At 40.5% G+C, this 18,118-nt stretch overlaps 1 pseudogene; it reads left to right on the forward strand.

Annotated features, from left to right (window-relative positions):
• The first annotated feature begins 484 nt into the window (after positions 1 to 484).
• Positions 485 to 17,830, forward strand: LOC134638227 (interferon-induced very large GTPase 1-like; annotated as a pseudogene).
• The last annotated feature ends 288 nt before the right edge of the window (positions 17,831 to 18,118 follow it).

The following is an 18,118-nucleotide window of genomic DNA, read 5'->3' on the forward strand; positions in this document are numbered from 1 at the left end:
AAGTGCTCTTGGATTAAATAAAGAGGGGAGCTGCTGTCAAATTTGCCTTTCTCAGATTAAAGTCCTGTGATTCATAGTCTTAATGTTGACACTACAAAATAAAGGATGAGTGAACTGAAAAAAAAAAAAAAAAAGGCCCCGATGGTAAAAAAAAAAACCAAACAAACAAAAAACTACATCTCCGCAAAATGACGTCACTTCCGGTTTCGGGCAGGTCATGGCGGACATGCGATAGTTCACGCTGATGGACGTAGGGAGTGTTATGAACAGCTGATCGGATCGGCAAAGCGTGTTTCTGGAATATTATGTTTTTATTGCTGCAAGTGCTTTTTATGCAGTTTTTGCAAAGCTATATGTGGAAGGAAACTGTGACCTAGGGCAAGCTGCGCGGCGGCGCGGCAGTAGCACGCAGCGGCCGCTCCGGAGCCAAAATGGTGCTACATTGTTTACGTTTTGTGTGTAACGTGTCTATTTTACTCTATGTATGAATATCGTCGCAACTGGTGTCCGTACATACAACAGACAGACACTTTTCAACCTAAATAACCCGGTTAACAACATCCAAGATGGGCTGCGGGAAACGCTACGTGAACTCGGCTTGCTCCGCGAACCAGGCCTCGAAGCCTCGGCGTTGCCTGGTGCCGGCGGCCGGAGGAGGGGACATCGGAAGCGGTGCGCGAGGAAGCGGAAGCGCGGCAAGCGGGCGGGAGTCCGTGCTAGGCTAAAAACAAACCCTAGCCGGCCGGCTCTCCCGTCCATCATCTTATCCAACGTCTGCTCCCTGGATAATGAACTGGATTACATCCGACTCCAGCAGGCTACACAGCGTGAGGTTAGAGACTGCTGTGTCTTTGTTTTCACGGAGACATGGCTCAGCGACAGAGTACCGGACCCCTCTATTCAGCTAAACGGGTTGGCCTCGTTTCGCGCCGACAGAAATGCAGCCCTGTGCGGTAAGACTCGCGGTGGCGGCTTGTGTGTTTACATCAACACGAAATGGTGCAAGAACTCTGTGCTAGTTTCTAGTTATTGCTCATCGCTGGTGGAGTTTGTGACTGTTAGATGCAGACCTTTTTATTTACCACGGGAATTCACCACTGTTTTCATTATCGGAGTGTACATTCCACCTGGCGCTAATGCTGAGGAAGCACTATGGGAACTGTATACAAAGATCAGTGATCTGCAAAATACACACCCGGAGGGACTGTTTATTGTTGCTGGAGATTTCAACCATGCAAATCTCAAGTCAGTGCTTCCTAGATTCCATCATTATGTGGACTTTGCAACGAGAGGGGAAAACACGCTGGATCTTGTTTACACAAACATCCCCGGCGCATATCGGGCAGAGCCCCGCCCACACCTCGGCTACTCAGACCACATCTCTGTTATGCTAATTCCAGCATACAGACCACTCGTCAGGCGATCAAAACCGGTTCTGAAGCAGGTGAAAACCTGGCCAGCAGGAGCCATCTCTGCTCTTCAGGACTGTTTCGAGAGCACTGACTGGAACATGTTTAGGGAGGCTGCAACTCACGGTGACTTCACTGACTTGGAGGAGTACACGTCATCAGTGTCCAGCTACATCAACAAGTGCACCGGTGACGTCACTGTCTCCAAGACCATCATCTCACGACCCAACCAGAAACCGTGGATTACTGCGGAAGTGCGTGCACTTCTGAGGACCCGAGACTCTGCCTTCAAAGCGGGAGATAAGGTGGCGCTTAGAAGAGCTAGGGCCGAACTTTCTCGGGCCATCAGAGAGGCGAAGCGCGCACATGCCCAGAGAATCCACAACCACTTCAAGGACATCGGCGTCAACCCACGTAAAGCTGCTGGACCTGACAACATCCCAGGCAGAGTGCTCAGAGAATGTGCTGAACAGCTGGCAGATGTTCTCACCGACATCTTCAACATCTCTCTGAGCAGTGCCGTCGTTCCCACATGCTTCAAGGCCACCACCATCGTCCCCGTGCCCAAGAAGTCTTCTGTGTCCGGTCTCAACGACTACCGTCCTGTTGCACTTACACCCACCATCATGAAGTGCTTCGAGCGGCTCGTCATGAAACACATCAAGACCCTGCTGCCCCCTCACTGGACCCACTGCAATTTGCGTACCGCCATAACCGCTCAACGGACAATGCCATCTCCACTGCACTCCACCTTGCCCTCACACACTTGGACAAGAAGGACACACACGTTCGAATGCTATACATAGATTTCAGCTCAGCATTCAACACGATCATCCCCCAACAACTGATCGGAAAGCTGAGCCTGTTGGGCCTGAACACCTCCCTCTGCAACTGGATCCTGGACTTTCTGACCGGTAGGCCTCAGTCAGTACGGATCGGGAACTGCACCTCCAGCACCACCACACTGAGCACTGGGGTCCCACAAGGCTGTGTGCTCAGTCCTCTGCTGTTCACACTGCTGACTCATGACTGTGTAGCAACACACAGTTCAAATCACATCATTAAGTTCGCTGATGACACGACCGTGGTGGGTCTCATTAGCAAGAACGACGAGTCAGCGTACAGAGAGGAAGTGCAGAGGCTAACGGACTGGTGTAAAGACAACAACCTGTCTCTGAATGTTGACAAGACAAAAGAGATGGTTGTTGACTTTAGGAGGACACGAGGCAACCATTCACCGCTGAGCATCAATGGCTCCTCTGTGGAGATCGTCGACAGCACCAAATTCCTGGGCGTCCACCTGGAGAAGGACCTCGGCTGGTCCCTCAACACCAGCTCCCTGCACAAGAAAGCCCAACAGCGTCTCTTCTTTTTGAGAGGACTGAGAAAGGCCCAGCTTCCACCACCGATCCTGACCACCTTCTATAGAGGAACTATCGAGAGCATCCTGAGCGGCTGCATCACTGTCTGGTTTGGGAACTGTGCCACATCAGACCGCAAGACCCTACAGCGGATAGTGGGAACAGCAGAGAAGATCATCGGGGTCTCTCTCCCCTCTATTGAGGACATCTACACCACACGCTGTATTCGCAAAGCCACCAGCATTGTGGCTGATCGGACACACCCCTCACACACACTCTTCACACTCCTGCCATCTGGAAAAAGGTACCGAAGCATTCGGGCACACACATCCAGACTGTGCAACAGCTTTTTTCCACAAGCCATCCGTCTCCTCAACAAAAAGGGACTGGTCTGATAAACACACACACATATGCGCGCGCGTGCACACACACACACACATTATCACTCAGCTTAACTCAACTACCTCAAAACATTGATAAAACTGGTGTTGCTCTTTTGCAAAATATTATTACTGGACTTTTTTGCACTAACTTCTTTACCTCCTAATTATTGCTGCTACACTAAGGAATGTTTACGGTTCCTCCACTATGTTTACTGTTCCTCCACTGCCTCAACTCATCACCACAAAACCTTGTTATTATGTTACGTTGTTGTCACACTGTCACTTGTTGCTCTTGTTTGCACATTTGCACGTACACTTTGTCTGCTGTCTGCTAACAAAAAAAAAAAAAAAGTCTTCCTTAGAATAGTTAGATAGTTTTGTTTTTTGTTTTTTTTGTTAATTTATGTTGTAATTTATGTTAGGTCAGTCTGTCTTGTCTCTGCTAGCCAGCTAACTTGGCCTCTTAGTTAGCTAGTTTAGTGTTTTCTGTTAATTTATGTTGTAAATTTATGTTGCATGTAGCACCTTGGTCCTGGAGGAACGTTGTTTCGTTTCACTGTGTACTACCTGTATATGGTTGAAGTGACAATAAAGCCAACTTGACTTGACTTGACTTGACTTGAAGCTGATGGCATAAGATGTAAGTACAACTCCTCCGGGATTTAAAAATAGTTACGCAAAATAGAGCGTGTCCGCTCCGACCGGCTTTAAAGGGTTAAAGAACTTATTTTAACATTGCACTGAACAATAAAAAATCCTCCCTAACAAAGAAAAGTAACTTCAAGGGCCAAAGTGCATTATATTTCTTCACGTCAATATACGGGCTGCAAATAGGGGTGATGTGGGCCGGAAGTGGCCCCCAGACCGTGAGTTTAAGACCCCGGTTTGACTACTCGGTCGGATCTCTAGCTGTCCGTGTTTGTAGCAGAGAATAATCAAGACTCAAACAACGGACACAGAGACGAATCAGTGGGTCAGCTGCTATGAGGGACAGCTTCCCCCGAGTTTGTGTCGGTCTTGTGTGCGGTGGTTTTTGATGCCGTTAGTCTTTAACGGGTTGGGCAAGGGTAAGTCAAATACCGAGATCTCGTTTAGAGCGCAGGAAAACTTTTTAAAGATTAAACGAAAGCTCTTTAAAAAAAAAAAAAAGTACCCTTCGTACTTTACTGCTGAGTTGAAAGTTTTTTATAAATTATTATATAAAGCAGTGAGGCTTCATTTCCATCACTATTGATCAGTAGGCATGTGTGGTCCACAAAATTATTTGCGCATGTGTCAATTGTCTGTCTGTTTCGATCTGTGCTGAGAGTTGTGTGGGTCTATTTAGATCTCACTCCCGCTCTGTCCCTTTCCGTGTGTTTGTGTACTTGTGATTATTTGTAAATGTGTAAAGAAAGCTTTAAGCGTGCATAAGTATTAATGACTGAAAATGATTAAGGTTTTGCTCAAAGTACTGAAAATACACACGTCATCAGTTGCAACCAATTTTAACTTGGTTAATGCAACATTTTGTAGGCATATTATTTGAAATAGCTTCCTGCCTACTTCTGTGATTACTTTAAACTTGTTCAACGGTTGTTGTTTTTTTTGTTTCTTTTAATAAATGAATAATAATACTAATTCAGTTGAATTTTATATTGTACCATATATATTGGGTACAATATATATGGTACCCAACAATCAGACGATCCATTATGAGCAAGTACTTGGCGGCATGGAATAGAAGAATCACTACTAATAACGTCACTTATACATAAACAGTAGGGGTGCAACAATACTCGTATCGATATTGAACCGTTCGATACAGTGCTTTCGGTTCGGTACGCATATGTATCGAACAATACAAAATTTTTAATGTATTTTATCAACTTTTCCTCTGACGATGCTGTCTGTGTTGAGAGCTCAGTGGATCTGCGTTCGACTTATCCGCCTAGGCTGCACTGTCGAGCGCAGATCCACTGAGCGCAGGGCAAGCTAGCGAGACAGAAGTTAAAGTCGTTGCAACATGGCAAATTGAACCTCCCCCACCCTCATTTAGATCTGGCGTTTGGAACTATTTTGGTCTTCATGTGAAATATGACCCTGAAGGTAAGCGCGTCATGGACAAAAGTAAAACAGTATGTGGGATGTGCCACGCAATGCTCAGTTACATTGGTGGGAAATAGTGCGTTAGTGCAGTTAACGTGTTGACGCCGTCCAGCCCCACGCACGGGGCGATCCGCGGTAACTCGTTAACGGAGATTTGCCGTGTCGTGGCGTTAACGTCATTTCAACGAGATTAACGCTGACAGCACTAGTGGGAACACAACGAATATGACTGCACATTTACTCCGACATCATCCTAGTGCAAAGACAAGTGGAAGCAGACAAAAACAACAAGCACGCATGCTACAAACTTTACCCGAGTCATTTAGACAGCCGTTAGCACATGATTCTCCTTATGGGGACCTGATATGTTTAATATGCTGCTGAGAATATACCCCAGAAGAAGCTATAGTATAGCTTTTATTTTGGAAAGAGCCATTTCTCTGTAAGAAACCCTCTTTTCCAAAGATGAGTGATTTCTCGATCAGATAGATTTATTTTTTTATTACTTTGTTTCAGCAACATTAAATTTAAAAACTGTACTTTTGAGTTAAAATATATATTTATAATTTTAATAAATGACAAATTAAAAAAGCATGAACATTTTTTTGTATCAAAAAAATATCGAACCGTGACACCAAAGTATCAAACCGAACCGTAAATTTTGTGTATCGTTGCACCCCTAATAAACAGTTTAAATTGTAATCATATCATAGCAAAATACACCACATTTGTGTTCATTGTATCTTGTAGCTCTGTTTTTATTTTCAACATATTTAAATGTAGCATTCGGAAATTACGTTGATCCTAAAACATAGTATTATATCATTGACTTCTTTATTAGCAGATATCCATATTCTTGTTTCAGCATGCACCAATGACAGTTTTCAACTTGTTTAATTGAAGCATAATTTTAAAATAAGTGGATTCTAAAGTTTTTAGGTTAATTGGTGACTCTCAATAGGACACTGGTTTTAGAAGTGAGCATGAATGGCTGCTTGTGTCTGTGTTAGCTCTGTACTGGACTGGCAACCTGGACCCTTCACGTCACCCTGAAGTGGATAAGTGGAATAAAATGGATGGATGAAAGTGTGTTGTGTGTACTGAGGTTTTGTGTGGCTACAATTTGGCACAATGTAGTGGTCCTCAGCAATGTTCCCTCTAAGCTGCGCACGTGCGCAATTGCGCACTGCTGGCACGGTCTCTGTGCACAGAAAATCTGCGTTGCGCACAAAAAAAATCTAACCTGAATTGAAATTAAAATTAATACTTTAACAATTCTGTTTTGCAGTGTTAGTCAGTGAGTGACTGGCTGCTCCCATATGGGATTAGAACGATGCCACCTTATCCCATAGTTCAGCCAATAATGCGTATATACGCAGCCAATCAACGTCGTTGACAGGCTATGACAGCGTCCTTATGTGCCGACACCGGTGTTTGAGCTGGCAAAGCGGCGTGGCTGATGTGGAGTGAAGCCACGTTAATGACAACTTGTACAACCATTGGATATGTGAGCAGGACAGACGGAACAATTGACGGAAAAAGTGTGGACTTTATACCAGTTTTTAAATTGTGTTTGTTGGCCACGTAAAACCAGAGTTATGATAAAAAAAATATGCAACGTTTGGTTTTCTTCCTGAATACTATCGTTGTTTATATTTACTGCCGGAAGAAACGGTAAAAACGGCGTTTTATAAGAAAAAAGGCTCGAAAGCACTCTCCGCCTGTGAGGAAACACAAAACAAAAAAACCCCACCCTTTCCTATTGGTGGAAAAAAGTACCATGTCGACCAATCAAAAAATGATATGGCAACGTGGCATCTAGTTGTTAAGAAACGGGGGGAAGTTTTAGGAGTGACGGCGGTGTTTTGAGATGTGAGAGATTTGAGACGTTTAGCGCAAATGTTGTGTAGTTAGTGTGTAGTCAGTAGTTTTGTTGTGTGTGTCAGAACAATGAGGCGACTGCTGAATGTTACAGGTGTTACAGGAGTGATACATCTCCTGTTGTCAGGCCTGCAGGTAACATGCTGTTGTTCTCCTTTATCTCATAGTGGACAGAAATTATTTTTTGGAGTGGCACAAATAATTTGTGTGGCATCAGACTTGATGCAGAACAGCTGATTGTTCTGTAAATAGTTTGAAATGTTTATTTAAAAATGCCTTGGCTGCATTTAAAAAAATAGCTGCAAAAAACTTTGTTGTTTGCCAAACTGAGTTACTTTTTTGAAGAAGTAACTATATAATTAATTGCCCAGCATTGGTCATTATATACTGTATTTTGCAGACAGAGAGTTACAGGACTCTCTCCCAGACCACAGACTCATACTCATAATACAAGTCAGAGCTTTATAAAAAAAAAATAAAAAAAAAAGAAAGTTGTGTTTTCGAAATTGGATTTCAAGTTATTTTTATTTCCAATAGTGTTAACATACTACACAGGTCAATGACTAGATTTTTTTTTTTTTTTCATTGTAAGTGGGCTAAAGCAGTTAATTAAAAGTAGTCTAACATAAATGTAAATGCTGTAATTTGATTATTTTAATAAACCATGTAACTTGGATGGATTAGATGCCGGTGTGACCACAGTGCACACGTCTGATGTCGCTCACAGTGGTCCAAGGGATCGCTCAGGGAGTTTGTGTGTTCGCTCAGACACATGAAAAATTAGAGGGAACATTGGTCCTCAGTCAGTTAATCAGTTGCTGTGCTGTGGAGGTCATGCATGTGGGGTGTAGATTGAGGAGGAAGAAAGTACAAAAACAAAAAAAATAAGGTGAATGAATTTGCCTTCTTAACGGCAGTGAGGTAAGAGTTTATCGATGCTCAACAAAATTTAACTTGAATCCTTTCTTAATCCTTCTTAAGAGATAAAAGTAGTGGGATGTAGAGCATGAACGTTTTTATGGGTTTCTTGTTTTGTTTTTTGTTTTCATGGCCTCCGAAGTAGAACACATGTCAGAAATGGTTTTAGAGCCAATGGTGTATTTTGTTATTAAAGTGGTCACCAACTGGGATCTGGAAGCACTACAGCACTTTGTCAGCTGCAAACTAGTCTGTTATGAGAAAACAGCTGCATACAACCTTTTGTTGCCAAGTTTGAAAACTGAGCTGTTGTTTGAAAACAGCAGAAGCCTAAGGGAGACTGTGACAGGCTGTTTGTCAGGTACAGTCCCTGGTTTCTTCAGTCCACATGCTGATTTATGCTCAGGGCTTCATGTATGAAGTTGTTTGAGTAGTCAGTAAGATTAGGAGAGCATCATATGAATAAAGGTTTAGAGCAGGTCACACTGACAAAAAGACAGGGGGCAGAGTCTAAGATGGTTTTTAAAGGGGTGATTATAGAATAGTATTTGGTGGATATACTGGACAAAGGATGTTAAAGATGGCCAGGCAGGAGTAAAAGTGGAAGATCACAGAGAAGAATCATGGATGTAGTTAAGGAGGAGGATGCTAGAGATAGCATGCGATGGAGGCAGGTTGTCTTCTGTATTGCAGCGGAAGGAATAAGGAACCCTTTTAACGACAGTTTCAATGTATATGAAAAATCCCATGTTAAAAATCCAGTTACTTCTTATCAGAACAGTAGAGTGTTGTTAATTCAAATACAATTTCATCATTAAGCAGAGCAAAGAAAAAGCAGTTAAATAAACCTAGTCCTATCTCTGGACAGATCAGCTCACAGCTCACCTACGGCCAATTTAGAATGTGTTTTAAATTACTTAAAATTGTGAGGATATTCTGTATCTAAAGAGACGATAGCCAGACAAATTTCAGAAAAAAGTAAACTATTTCAATATGTTTTGAGTGAAATTACATAAGTCTGCTACCTAGCCTGTGAGACTATTATCTAGTATTTATAAAATAAATGTAATTCCAATTTATTTGTTTTAGTTGTGACAAAAAAGTGAACACTTGGATTTCATTAAAAAAGAGAAAAAAACTACTCCAAATAATAAAACTGCAGTTTTTGAACTCTACTTTATTGCTCTAATTATAAATACAAATTATTGCAGGTTTTCCCCAAACAACTTAGCTTTTAATTTACCCAGTATTGAAGATGATTTTCTGGCTGTTTCAGGTCTTTTTTTTTTTCTTTTTTTTTATTTAACCTTTATTTAACCAGGAATGTCCCATTGAGATTAAAAACCTCTTTTTCAAGGGAGTCCTGGCCAAGAGGCAGCACATTTCCAAACACATACAAACAAACAAGATTAAAAATTACACAAAACAATTACACATTATTGAGGCAGTCTGTAGGCCTTTGAGTTTAGTTTTAAAAACATTTAAAGACAACAATTCAGTCAGTTTCCAGTCTTTCTGTAACAGGTTCCACGAAAAAGGCGCAGAGTGGACAAAGGCTTTCTTACCCAACTCTGTGCGGACAAGGGGAACAGACAGCAGCAACTGATCATTTGAACGCAAGGAGTAAGAACCACTATTTGTCCTTGTGACCAAAGTACAAATATAAGGAGGCAACAATCCAAGCATAGCTTTGTAAATAAAAGTGTACCAATGCCCCTGTCTTCTAATGGCCAAAGAAGGCCAATTTACTCTTAAGTACAAGTCACAATGATGGGTCAGATATCTACAATTGGTGATAAACCTCAAGGAAGCATGATACATCGTGTCCAACATTAGAAGACATGAGGAAGAAGCGTTCATATACAGAATGTCACCATAATCTAACACAGATAAAAAGGTTGCAGTGACAAGACGTTTTTTTACTGCAAAAGAAAAACACTGTTTATTACGGAAAAAAAAACGAAGTTTCAGCCTCAGTTTCTTTACAAGTCTTTCTATATGTGGTTTAAAGGTAAAGGAGTCATCTATCCAGACACCAAGGTATTTATATTCATGAACTATCTCTATGACATTTCCTTCAAGGGTGGACACCACTGGAATAGGCTCTGGGACCTTCTTTGACTTAGAAAACAACATTAGCTTAGTCTTGTCAGCATTGAGAACTAATTTTAGCTGGATAAGTGAATGCTGGAAAGCAACAAAGGCTTTCTGTAAGGTTTCAATGGCCTGAGTAAGAGATGATCCGTAGCAGTAAATAACTGTATCGTCAGCATAAAAATGCAAATTTGTGTCTGAGACATTTTGACCCAAGTCATTGATATATAAAAGAAACAGAAGGGGACCCAAAACTGAGCCCTGTGGCACCCCCTTGTGGACAGCAACAAATTTAGAACAAAGACCTTCAAGTTTAATGCACTGGGTTCTATTATTCAGATAATTTGAGAACCACGCTATTGCATGTTCTGACAATCCAAGGCTGAGCAGTCTGTTTTTTAGGACAGCATGATCAACAGTGTCAAAAGCTTTTGAGAGGTCAATAAAGAGTGACGCACAGTACAATTTCTTATCAAGTGCCATAATAATATCATTTATCACTTTCATAGTGGCAGTGTTAGTACTGTGTTTTTTCCTGAAGCCTGACTGAAATTTAGAGACAATATCATTAGAGTACAAAAACTCCTTCAACTGGTCACAAACTAGAGATTCCATGATTTTGGATAAAACACACAAATTTGATATTGGCCTATAATTAGTCAACACCGATGGATCACCTCCTTTCAATAAAGGCAGGACAAAAGCTGATTTCCAAACCGATGGAATTTCTTTGGTTTTAATTGAAAAATTAAATAGAATTGAAAGTGGTTCTGCAATATAATCCGCTGCCAGCTTCAAAAAATAAGGTTCCATCAAGTCTGGACCAGGAGGTTTTCTGTGATCCAAAGCCTTTAAAGCTTTATGCACTTCATAAACACTAAAAGGTACAAAGTTAAAACGGTCTCCAGAAAACATAGAGAATTCTGGGCAAGAATTTGTTAAAAAAGTTTCTGCAGAATCAAACAAGGAACCCACTGATAAAAAGTGCTCATTAAAGCAATTCAAAATTTCAGTTTTATCATTAATTGAGACTGAATCTTTTACAACAAATTTAGGAAAGGTTTGAGTCATTTTATTGGCAGAAAAGGACTTGATTACTTTCCAAAATTTCTGTGGATCATTGAGATTCTCAGTGGTGACAGACAAAAAGTATTCGGATTTGGCCTTTTTAATAAGAGAAGTGCATTTATTTCTAAGCTGTTTGAAAACAGACCAATCAGTAGAAGTATCTGTTTGCCTCGCCTTGTCCCATGCTCTATTACGCTTGTGTATGTTATCTGCGAGTGTCTGCGAAAACCAGGGATTTTCTCGACCTTTAATTCTAACTTTCCGTAAGGGGGCATGTTTATTAACAATTTCCATAAAGCTTTCCTTAAAATATGTCCAGGCTAACTCTACATCTGGTAATAGTCCGATTTTTTCCCAATTAACTACTGACAAATCATGATGAAAAGCCTGTTCAGTGAATTGTTTAAGATTCCTTTTACACACTATGCGCGGCTTACATTTTGGAATTTTAGCATTTCTACAAACAGCAACAACACAGTGATCACTTAGGTCATTACAGAAGACACCAAGCGAAGAGAATTTATGAGGTACATTTGTTAAAACCAAATCAATTAATGTGGACTTTTCAGGGCATTTAAGATTTGGCCTGGTAGGAAGATAGACTAGCTGGGTAAGATTAATTGAATTGCAAAATTCTTTAAATTCACCAGAAGTTGCATTTAGCCAGTCCCAGTTCAAATCTCCAGCCATTAGTAGTTCAGTGTAATTTAATTTAGCCAAAAGGTGCTTTAGTGAAGATAATGCCTCTTTTGAAGCAGATGGGGGCCTGTAACACCCAACAATGGTTATCGAAAGAGTATTAGCAATATCTACATTCAAAGCCAAAAACTCCATTTGTTTACATATCGATTGGGACAGAACAATCGAGGCATTAAATCTTGATTTGACATAAATAGCTACACCGCCTCCTTTTTTTGGCCTATCAGTACGATATACATTGTACCCATATATGTTAATGTCTTCATTAGTAATAGATTTAGTTAACCACGTTTCAGAAATTATAACAACATCTGCATCTGTAGATTTAACCCAAATTTTGACCATGTCCATCTTCGGTAGTAGGCTGCGCACATTAAGATGAATATATTTGACACCAGACATTATTTTAAAATCAGAAGGAGTCTGGGAATATTGCAGTTCAGGGCCAGGATTTGGTTGCACATTTCCTGACAAAAATAGGAGCAAGACAATCAACAACCTCTGTTTCACCTTTGATTTGGGTTCAGAACTTTGATATGTTGAACCCGAGCTGAAGCCTCCATTAAATGGGCAAATGAAATAAGTATGCAAGACCAGAGTAGACTGAAGTTTAGGGAAGTCTCTGGGCAAAACAGGCATGAAATTAATGTCATGATCCAACTGAGCTGGTAGCTGCTCTATTTTTTGCAACATTATAGAGGTCTTATTGTTTTATGAGAGTTTTGCTGTTTTAATTGACTATGTTTAGTCATGCAAAACGTTTTAGATTTAGATTACATAAGTAGATAGGAGAATTGTTATTTAATGTTAAAAAAGATAATGTTTTACTATTTTGTGCCTGCCCTAACTTTGATGGTGACAACTAAGAGTGTTTCTTTATTAGGAGGATAGTTTTGGTTGTTTTTGTGAACAGACAAGTTGTTTGACAATTTTCTACATTTCTGCACAGAGAATAGTTTATAATGTAAACTGAAAAGACCAAAGAAAGACCTCTGTTGTCCTGTCACGCACACAGCTTTCCAACATAAAAATAAACTTTTGTGTAGTTGGTTTTCAGCTTTTAGGATGCTTTTATCTTGTATTACATCATTGTCCAAAATTCTGCTGTTATTATGATTAAAATCATCTCAGATTCATGTCTAGATTTCAAAGTAATGACTCAGGGTTTCCAGAATGACTCCAGATATTTTTTTTTTATCTTGCAGGTTCTTCAGTTGAGGACATGAGTGTAAACATGGAGAAGGTAGGAAAGTCTAAATTTATGTCACAAGATCTTATAGGCATTCTATGCACATATTATTTCTTAACATACAGTTTGTTTTTATTTGCTTGTGTACTGCAGTCTGGGGAGTTTTCAGAAGACATAAAAAAGAAGAACCTATGTCAAAGAAAAACTGAGGAACAAATTTCAACAGAAGTTGTCACCAGCAGATTTTCTTCAAATACATCCACCTGTGAAACGGCACCATGTGACATCTGAGAAAGATCTAGCTCAAACCTTTCTCCACAGGCTGATGATGTTAGACTACAGGGCCAGATATATTCCTCTAAAAGCAAACGGGTCTTTGGGGACACATCTAAAGCTTGCTCCAGAGGTCAATATTACTGGGAAAGATCACAGTGATTGGGATGTTTTTTAAACACGACTTTAGACACAGATCACACAGAACAGACTCATGTGCATCCAATGGACGTTCAGATGGCAGTATTTCACTGCTCAGACAGCTTCCTTAAACAGATGATGATTACAAAGCTCTCTCAGTGTCAGTATGCCTTACCATTGCTTGTTCTTGACCCAGTCACTATGGAGATCGAGTATCCTCTGTGGACTTTCAGACAAATAACAAAGACCTGGAAGGTAACTGACATGAAAAATGGCTCAAACATTATGAAGAGTGTCCCAGTCTGCAAAGCTCGGACACACTTGGTGTCATTTTTCCGCCTGGGCTCTCTGTCAGTGTCTAAATCTCAGCTGATGAACACTTTGATCAACGACCGTCACAGCACCTTCTTCCACAGAAACTGTCCAGGAAGCACCAAGTCTCGCTATCTGATGGATGGTGTGGCAGAGATTGCCTGGTACTGTCCTGCTGGGAAACCCAATGATGCCTTCAATGACTGCATTGCCTTTTGTAATCTTCGTGGTGATGCTCTGTTGATTGAAAAACAGCGTGACATACTGATTGAAAAATCATCCATCAATATTTTTCTTGTTGCATCTCTGCAAGAACATGAAGAAAGCCAATCATTTATATCAGCTCTTTTTAAATCTCACAAACCGCTCGTTTGTCTCTGTGTTGATGACCGCTGTGGTGGTGTTAAGACAAAAAAGGGAAAATACAAAATGGGTCTCAAAGACAGAAGCCAGTCAGATATATCTGAAGAACTGAAACAGATCATTAGTGACATTTTATTTTCTCTAGATGGTTCCAGGTTGAACCCATCCTTCCAGCTTGAAACCATGGCTGAGCTCTCGGAAATCAAAGTGGATGAAAGTGACCCATTTTGTCAAATAGGGAAATCTGCTGCTATGAAAATAATGGATCTGCTTACAGCAGATAATATGGATGTCTCCCACACATTTCTGCCATGTCAAGGCCATCTGTGGCATCGGTGGAGCAAAATACACAAAGAACTGTATCATCTCAGAGGAGACATTGAAAAGGAGAAAAGTAAAAAGCAACAAGAACTGATGAAAATACGCCAGAAACAATGTGCTGTTTCCTGCAGTAAACTGATACAGTTGTTCATTGAAAGTCTGTCATCATTGCCACCAAAAGATAAAGAATATTTTCTGAAATTGATTCAAATCTTAATGGATGCCCTGTCCACAGATGAGCTTCCTGTTATTCTCAAAAGCTATGATGAAAACTGGTCTGAGGTCTTGGCTTTGAAGAACAAACACATGAAATCAGATCTGTTAATAAAAAAACAAACTGAGCTTGAAGAAATATCCAAAAAACTGCAGTCTGCAACTTTTGGTTTGGAGCACATCTTCAGAGAAATGGGACAGATCTATGAAGCTCATGGAGCAATAGAAAGAGACAGCAGACACACTGACTGGTCTAAATACCCTGAGGTGGCTGCACAGCTGATGATATCAGGACACCCGATGGAGCTGATAGATGGTGATGCAGGTCACGTGCCTTTAACATGGATCTCCAGTCTTTTAGAGGAAGTCATCAAGAAACTGGGGGACCAGAGAGTTTTTGTGTTGTCAGTTTTGGGCATACAAAGCAGTGGAAAATCAACAATGCTGAACACCATGTTTGGATTGCAGTTTGCAGTGAGTGCAGGCAGGTGCACCAAAGGTGCCTTCATGCAGCTGCTCAAAGTATCAGAGGAGATGAAGAAAGACTTGAAGTTTGACTATCTTCTAGTGGTGGACACTGAAGGACTGCGCGCTCTTGAGCTGGAAGGTAACATCACTCTTCACCATAACAACGAACTGGCAACATTTGTTGTTGGTCTGGGAAACCTGACACTGATCAACATTATGGGAGAGAATCCATCTGAGATGCAGGACATCCTGCAGATTGTTGTTCAGGCTTTCATGAGGATGAAGAAAGTTAAACTTTCTCCCAGTTGTGTGTTTGTTCACCAGAATGTTACAGATGTTGCAGCAGCAGAGAAAAACATGGATGGAAAGAGACGCCTGCAGGAAAAACTGGACCAGATGGCCAAACTAGCAGCTGAAGAGGAGTTTTGCAGTGCAGAGTGCTTCAGTGATGTCATTGAGTTTGATGTCCAAAAAGATGTGAAATACTGTGCCCAGCTGTGGGAGGGCAGTCCACCCATGGCTCCTCCTAATCCAGGATACAGTGAGAGCATCCAAGAAGTGAAGAACACCATCCTCTCTAAAGCTTCACAGTCTGCTGGGATCACTCTCTCACATTTCAAAAGAAAAATTCAGGACCTGTGGAGTGCCCTCCTCAATGAAAACTTTGTTTTCAGTTTTAAAATCACACTTGAAATTGCAGCGTACAGAAAACTGGAGGCCCAGTACGGAAACTGGACCTGGGCCCTGAGGAGCAACATGTTGACCATTGAAAACCAACTTCATAACAGAATTAAAAATGGAAATCTTGACAAGGTGGAGCTGAGTTATCTTAAAAAGGAATCAGACAAAACATATGAAACTATAGCAAAAGAAATGACAACATACTTTGAGGAGGACAAAGAGAAAGAAATGTTGGCTCAGTGGAGAGGCCGATTTGAAACCAAAATCAAAGAGTTTCATGATGAACAGGTGAGCACAGTGAAAAGAAAACTGGATGAAATTATTCAACAGAAGAAGACTTGTGAAAAGCTGGATGATAAGAAGAAATAGTTTGAGGACAAGCTGCTACAGAAGAGCAAAGAGCTCGCTCAGCAGCTGAAGGATAAGGCCAAAGATGATGAAGAGCTTAACAAACAGTTCAGCTCTGTTTGGAGAGACTTGGTTACTGAATTAACAGCTGATATAAAACCTGTTGAAGATATCGACCTGAAAGAACATCAGTTTATTATCCTTCAAGAACTTAGTTTTGAAGAGACTCTCATAAATGAACGCAAAAAAAATGGCAGATACAAGAAACTATCACGTTTGGGAGATTATTCGGATTATGTAAAACAAACAAAAGTTCTGGGAGTTAAATGGCCATTAAATGCATTATCATATGAAAACCAACAACAGATCATATCACTTATTGAAAGAGCTGAAACTGAGTCACTTGATGCGATCAAAAGCAAGCCTGTAGCTATAAGAGGCTACAAGCTAGATTATTTGCAAGAAACAGCCAAACAGGTAAAACAAGAAGTTGACAGTTTTCAGAAGGAGGGGAAATGTGCTTTGAAGAAGGAGTTTACAGTCGATCTCATACTGTATGTGTTCTCAAAATCAGAGAGTTGGATCCTAGACTCCCTGAAAACATTAAAATCAAACAATGATATAGTCACTTATTTAGAAAGCACGAAAACACAGTATTACAATGTTTTTAGAAGCTTTTGTAAAGGAAGCTCATCTGCTGTTGTGCTCGCAGAACTGATCTGCGAAAAGCTGAAAGCTTCCACTCTTGAGGCTGTCTGTAACAAGACTGCCATTGGTCTGGCTGGAGAGATGAGGTGTAATTTCCCAGCATTCAATGGGAACAGGCTGAACTTGGAGAAACATGTGCTGAAGTCACTCGCTGAGTTTGAAAACTTTGATGATTTCATCACCTACATCAGAAATCCAAGGAGACAAACAGAAGCTTTTATAAAAGCAGAAGTAGAGAAATATGTCTTCACAGATCACAAAGACGAAACTGTGAATATACTCAAGAAAAATGCTGATGATGTCAACACACTGATGAGTCAAGCTTTATCTACAGCAACACAGAAAGTCCAAACTCAGAGAGGAGACATAAACATGTGGCTGAAGGAATTTACTAGTTTGCTAAAACATCAGTTAACTCTTGATATCATTTCTTCTCAAAATTTCAGTGACATAATTGATTTTGAGTTTCTGAAGAAAGAGATAAAGGAAATATTTGCATCCATCATTGATCAGATGAGCAGCCTCTCATTGGATAAACTGAAAAAATACAAGCTGAAGCCTGATGAAATCCTCATTGATCAGCTGTGTAAGTGTTGCTGGGTAACATGTCCATTCTGTGCGGCTGTTTGTACTAACACCATTGAAGATCACAGTCCTGATGACCACAGCGCCCCTTTTCATCGACCTTGTGGAATCAATGGATCACACTATGACAGTAAAATGGAATTCAACATCAATTTCTGCACAATAGATATTGCAAGTGATGGCAGATTTAGACCTCATGATTCAGAGGAATACATTCTTTATAAAGAGTACAGAAGAGCTGGTCCAAAGTATGCTAACTGGAGAATCACCCCTGATGAGTCTAAGCTGATATACTGGAAGTGGTTTGTGTGTTTGACTGTGAAATGAGGAATGAGAAGGTGATAAGAGGTCAAAATAACATAATCCTGTTTCATATTTGCAAAATTTCTTACATGTGTTTAATTTGTTGAAATGACAGGTAAAGGTATTTTGTCTTTGTGTAATAACAACCTAAAATTCAACAGTAACTCTAATTTAAAAATACAGTGAAAAGTGTAACTGCATTCAAATCATAATGGAGCAAAAAAATTCTCATCTGACTTTTCATGTTGTTGATGTTTAAGGTCACCACAAGTAGAGTTATTGTTTTTATTCTTTTTTTTCTTGTTTTTCAGT

The sequence above is a fragment of the Pelmatolapia mariae genome, linkage group LG2 (assembly GCF_036321145.2).
Source record: "Pelmatolapia mariae isolate MD_Pm_ZW linkage group LG2, Pm_UMD_F_2, whole genome shotgun sequence".
NCBI classification, from domain to species: Eukaryota; Metazoa; Chordata; class Actinopteri; order Cichliformes; family Cichlidae; genus Pelmatolapia; species Pelmatolapia mariae.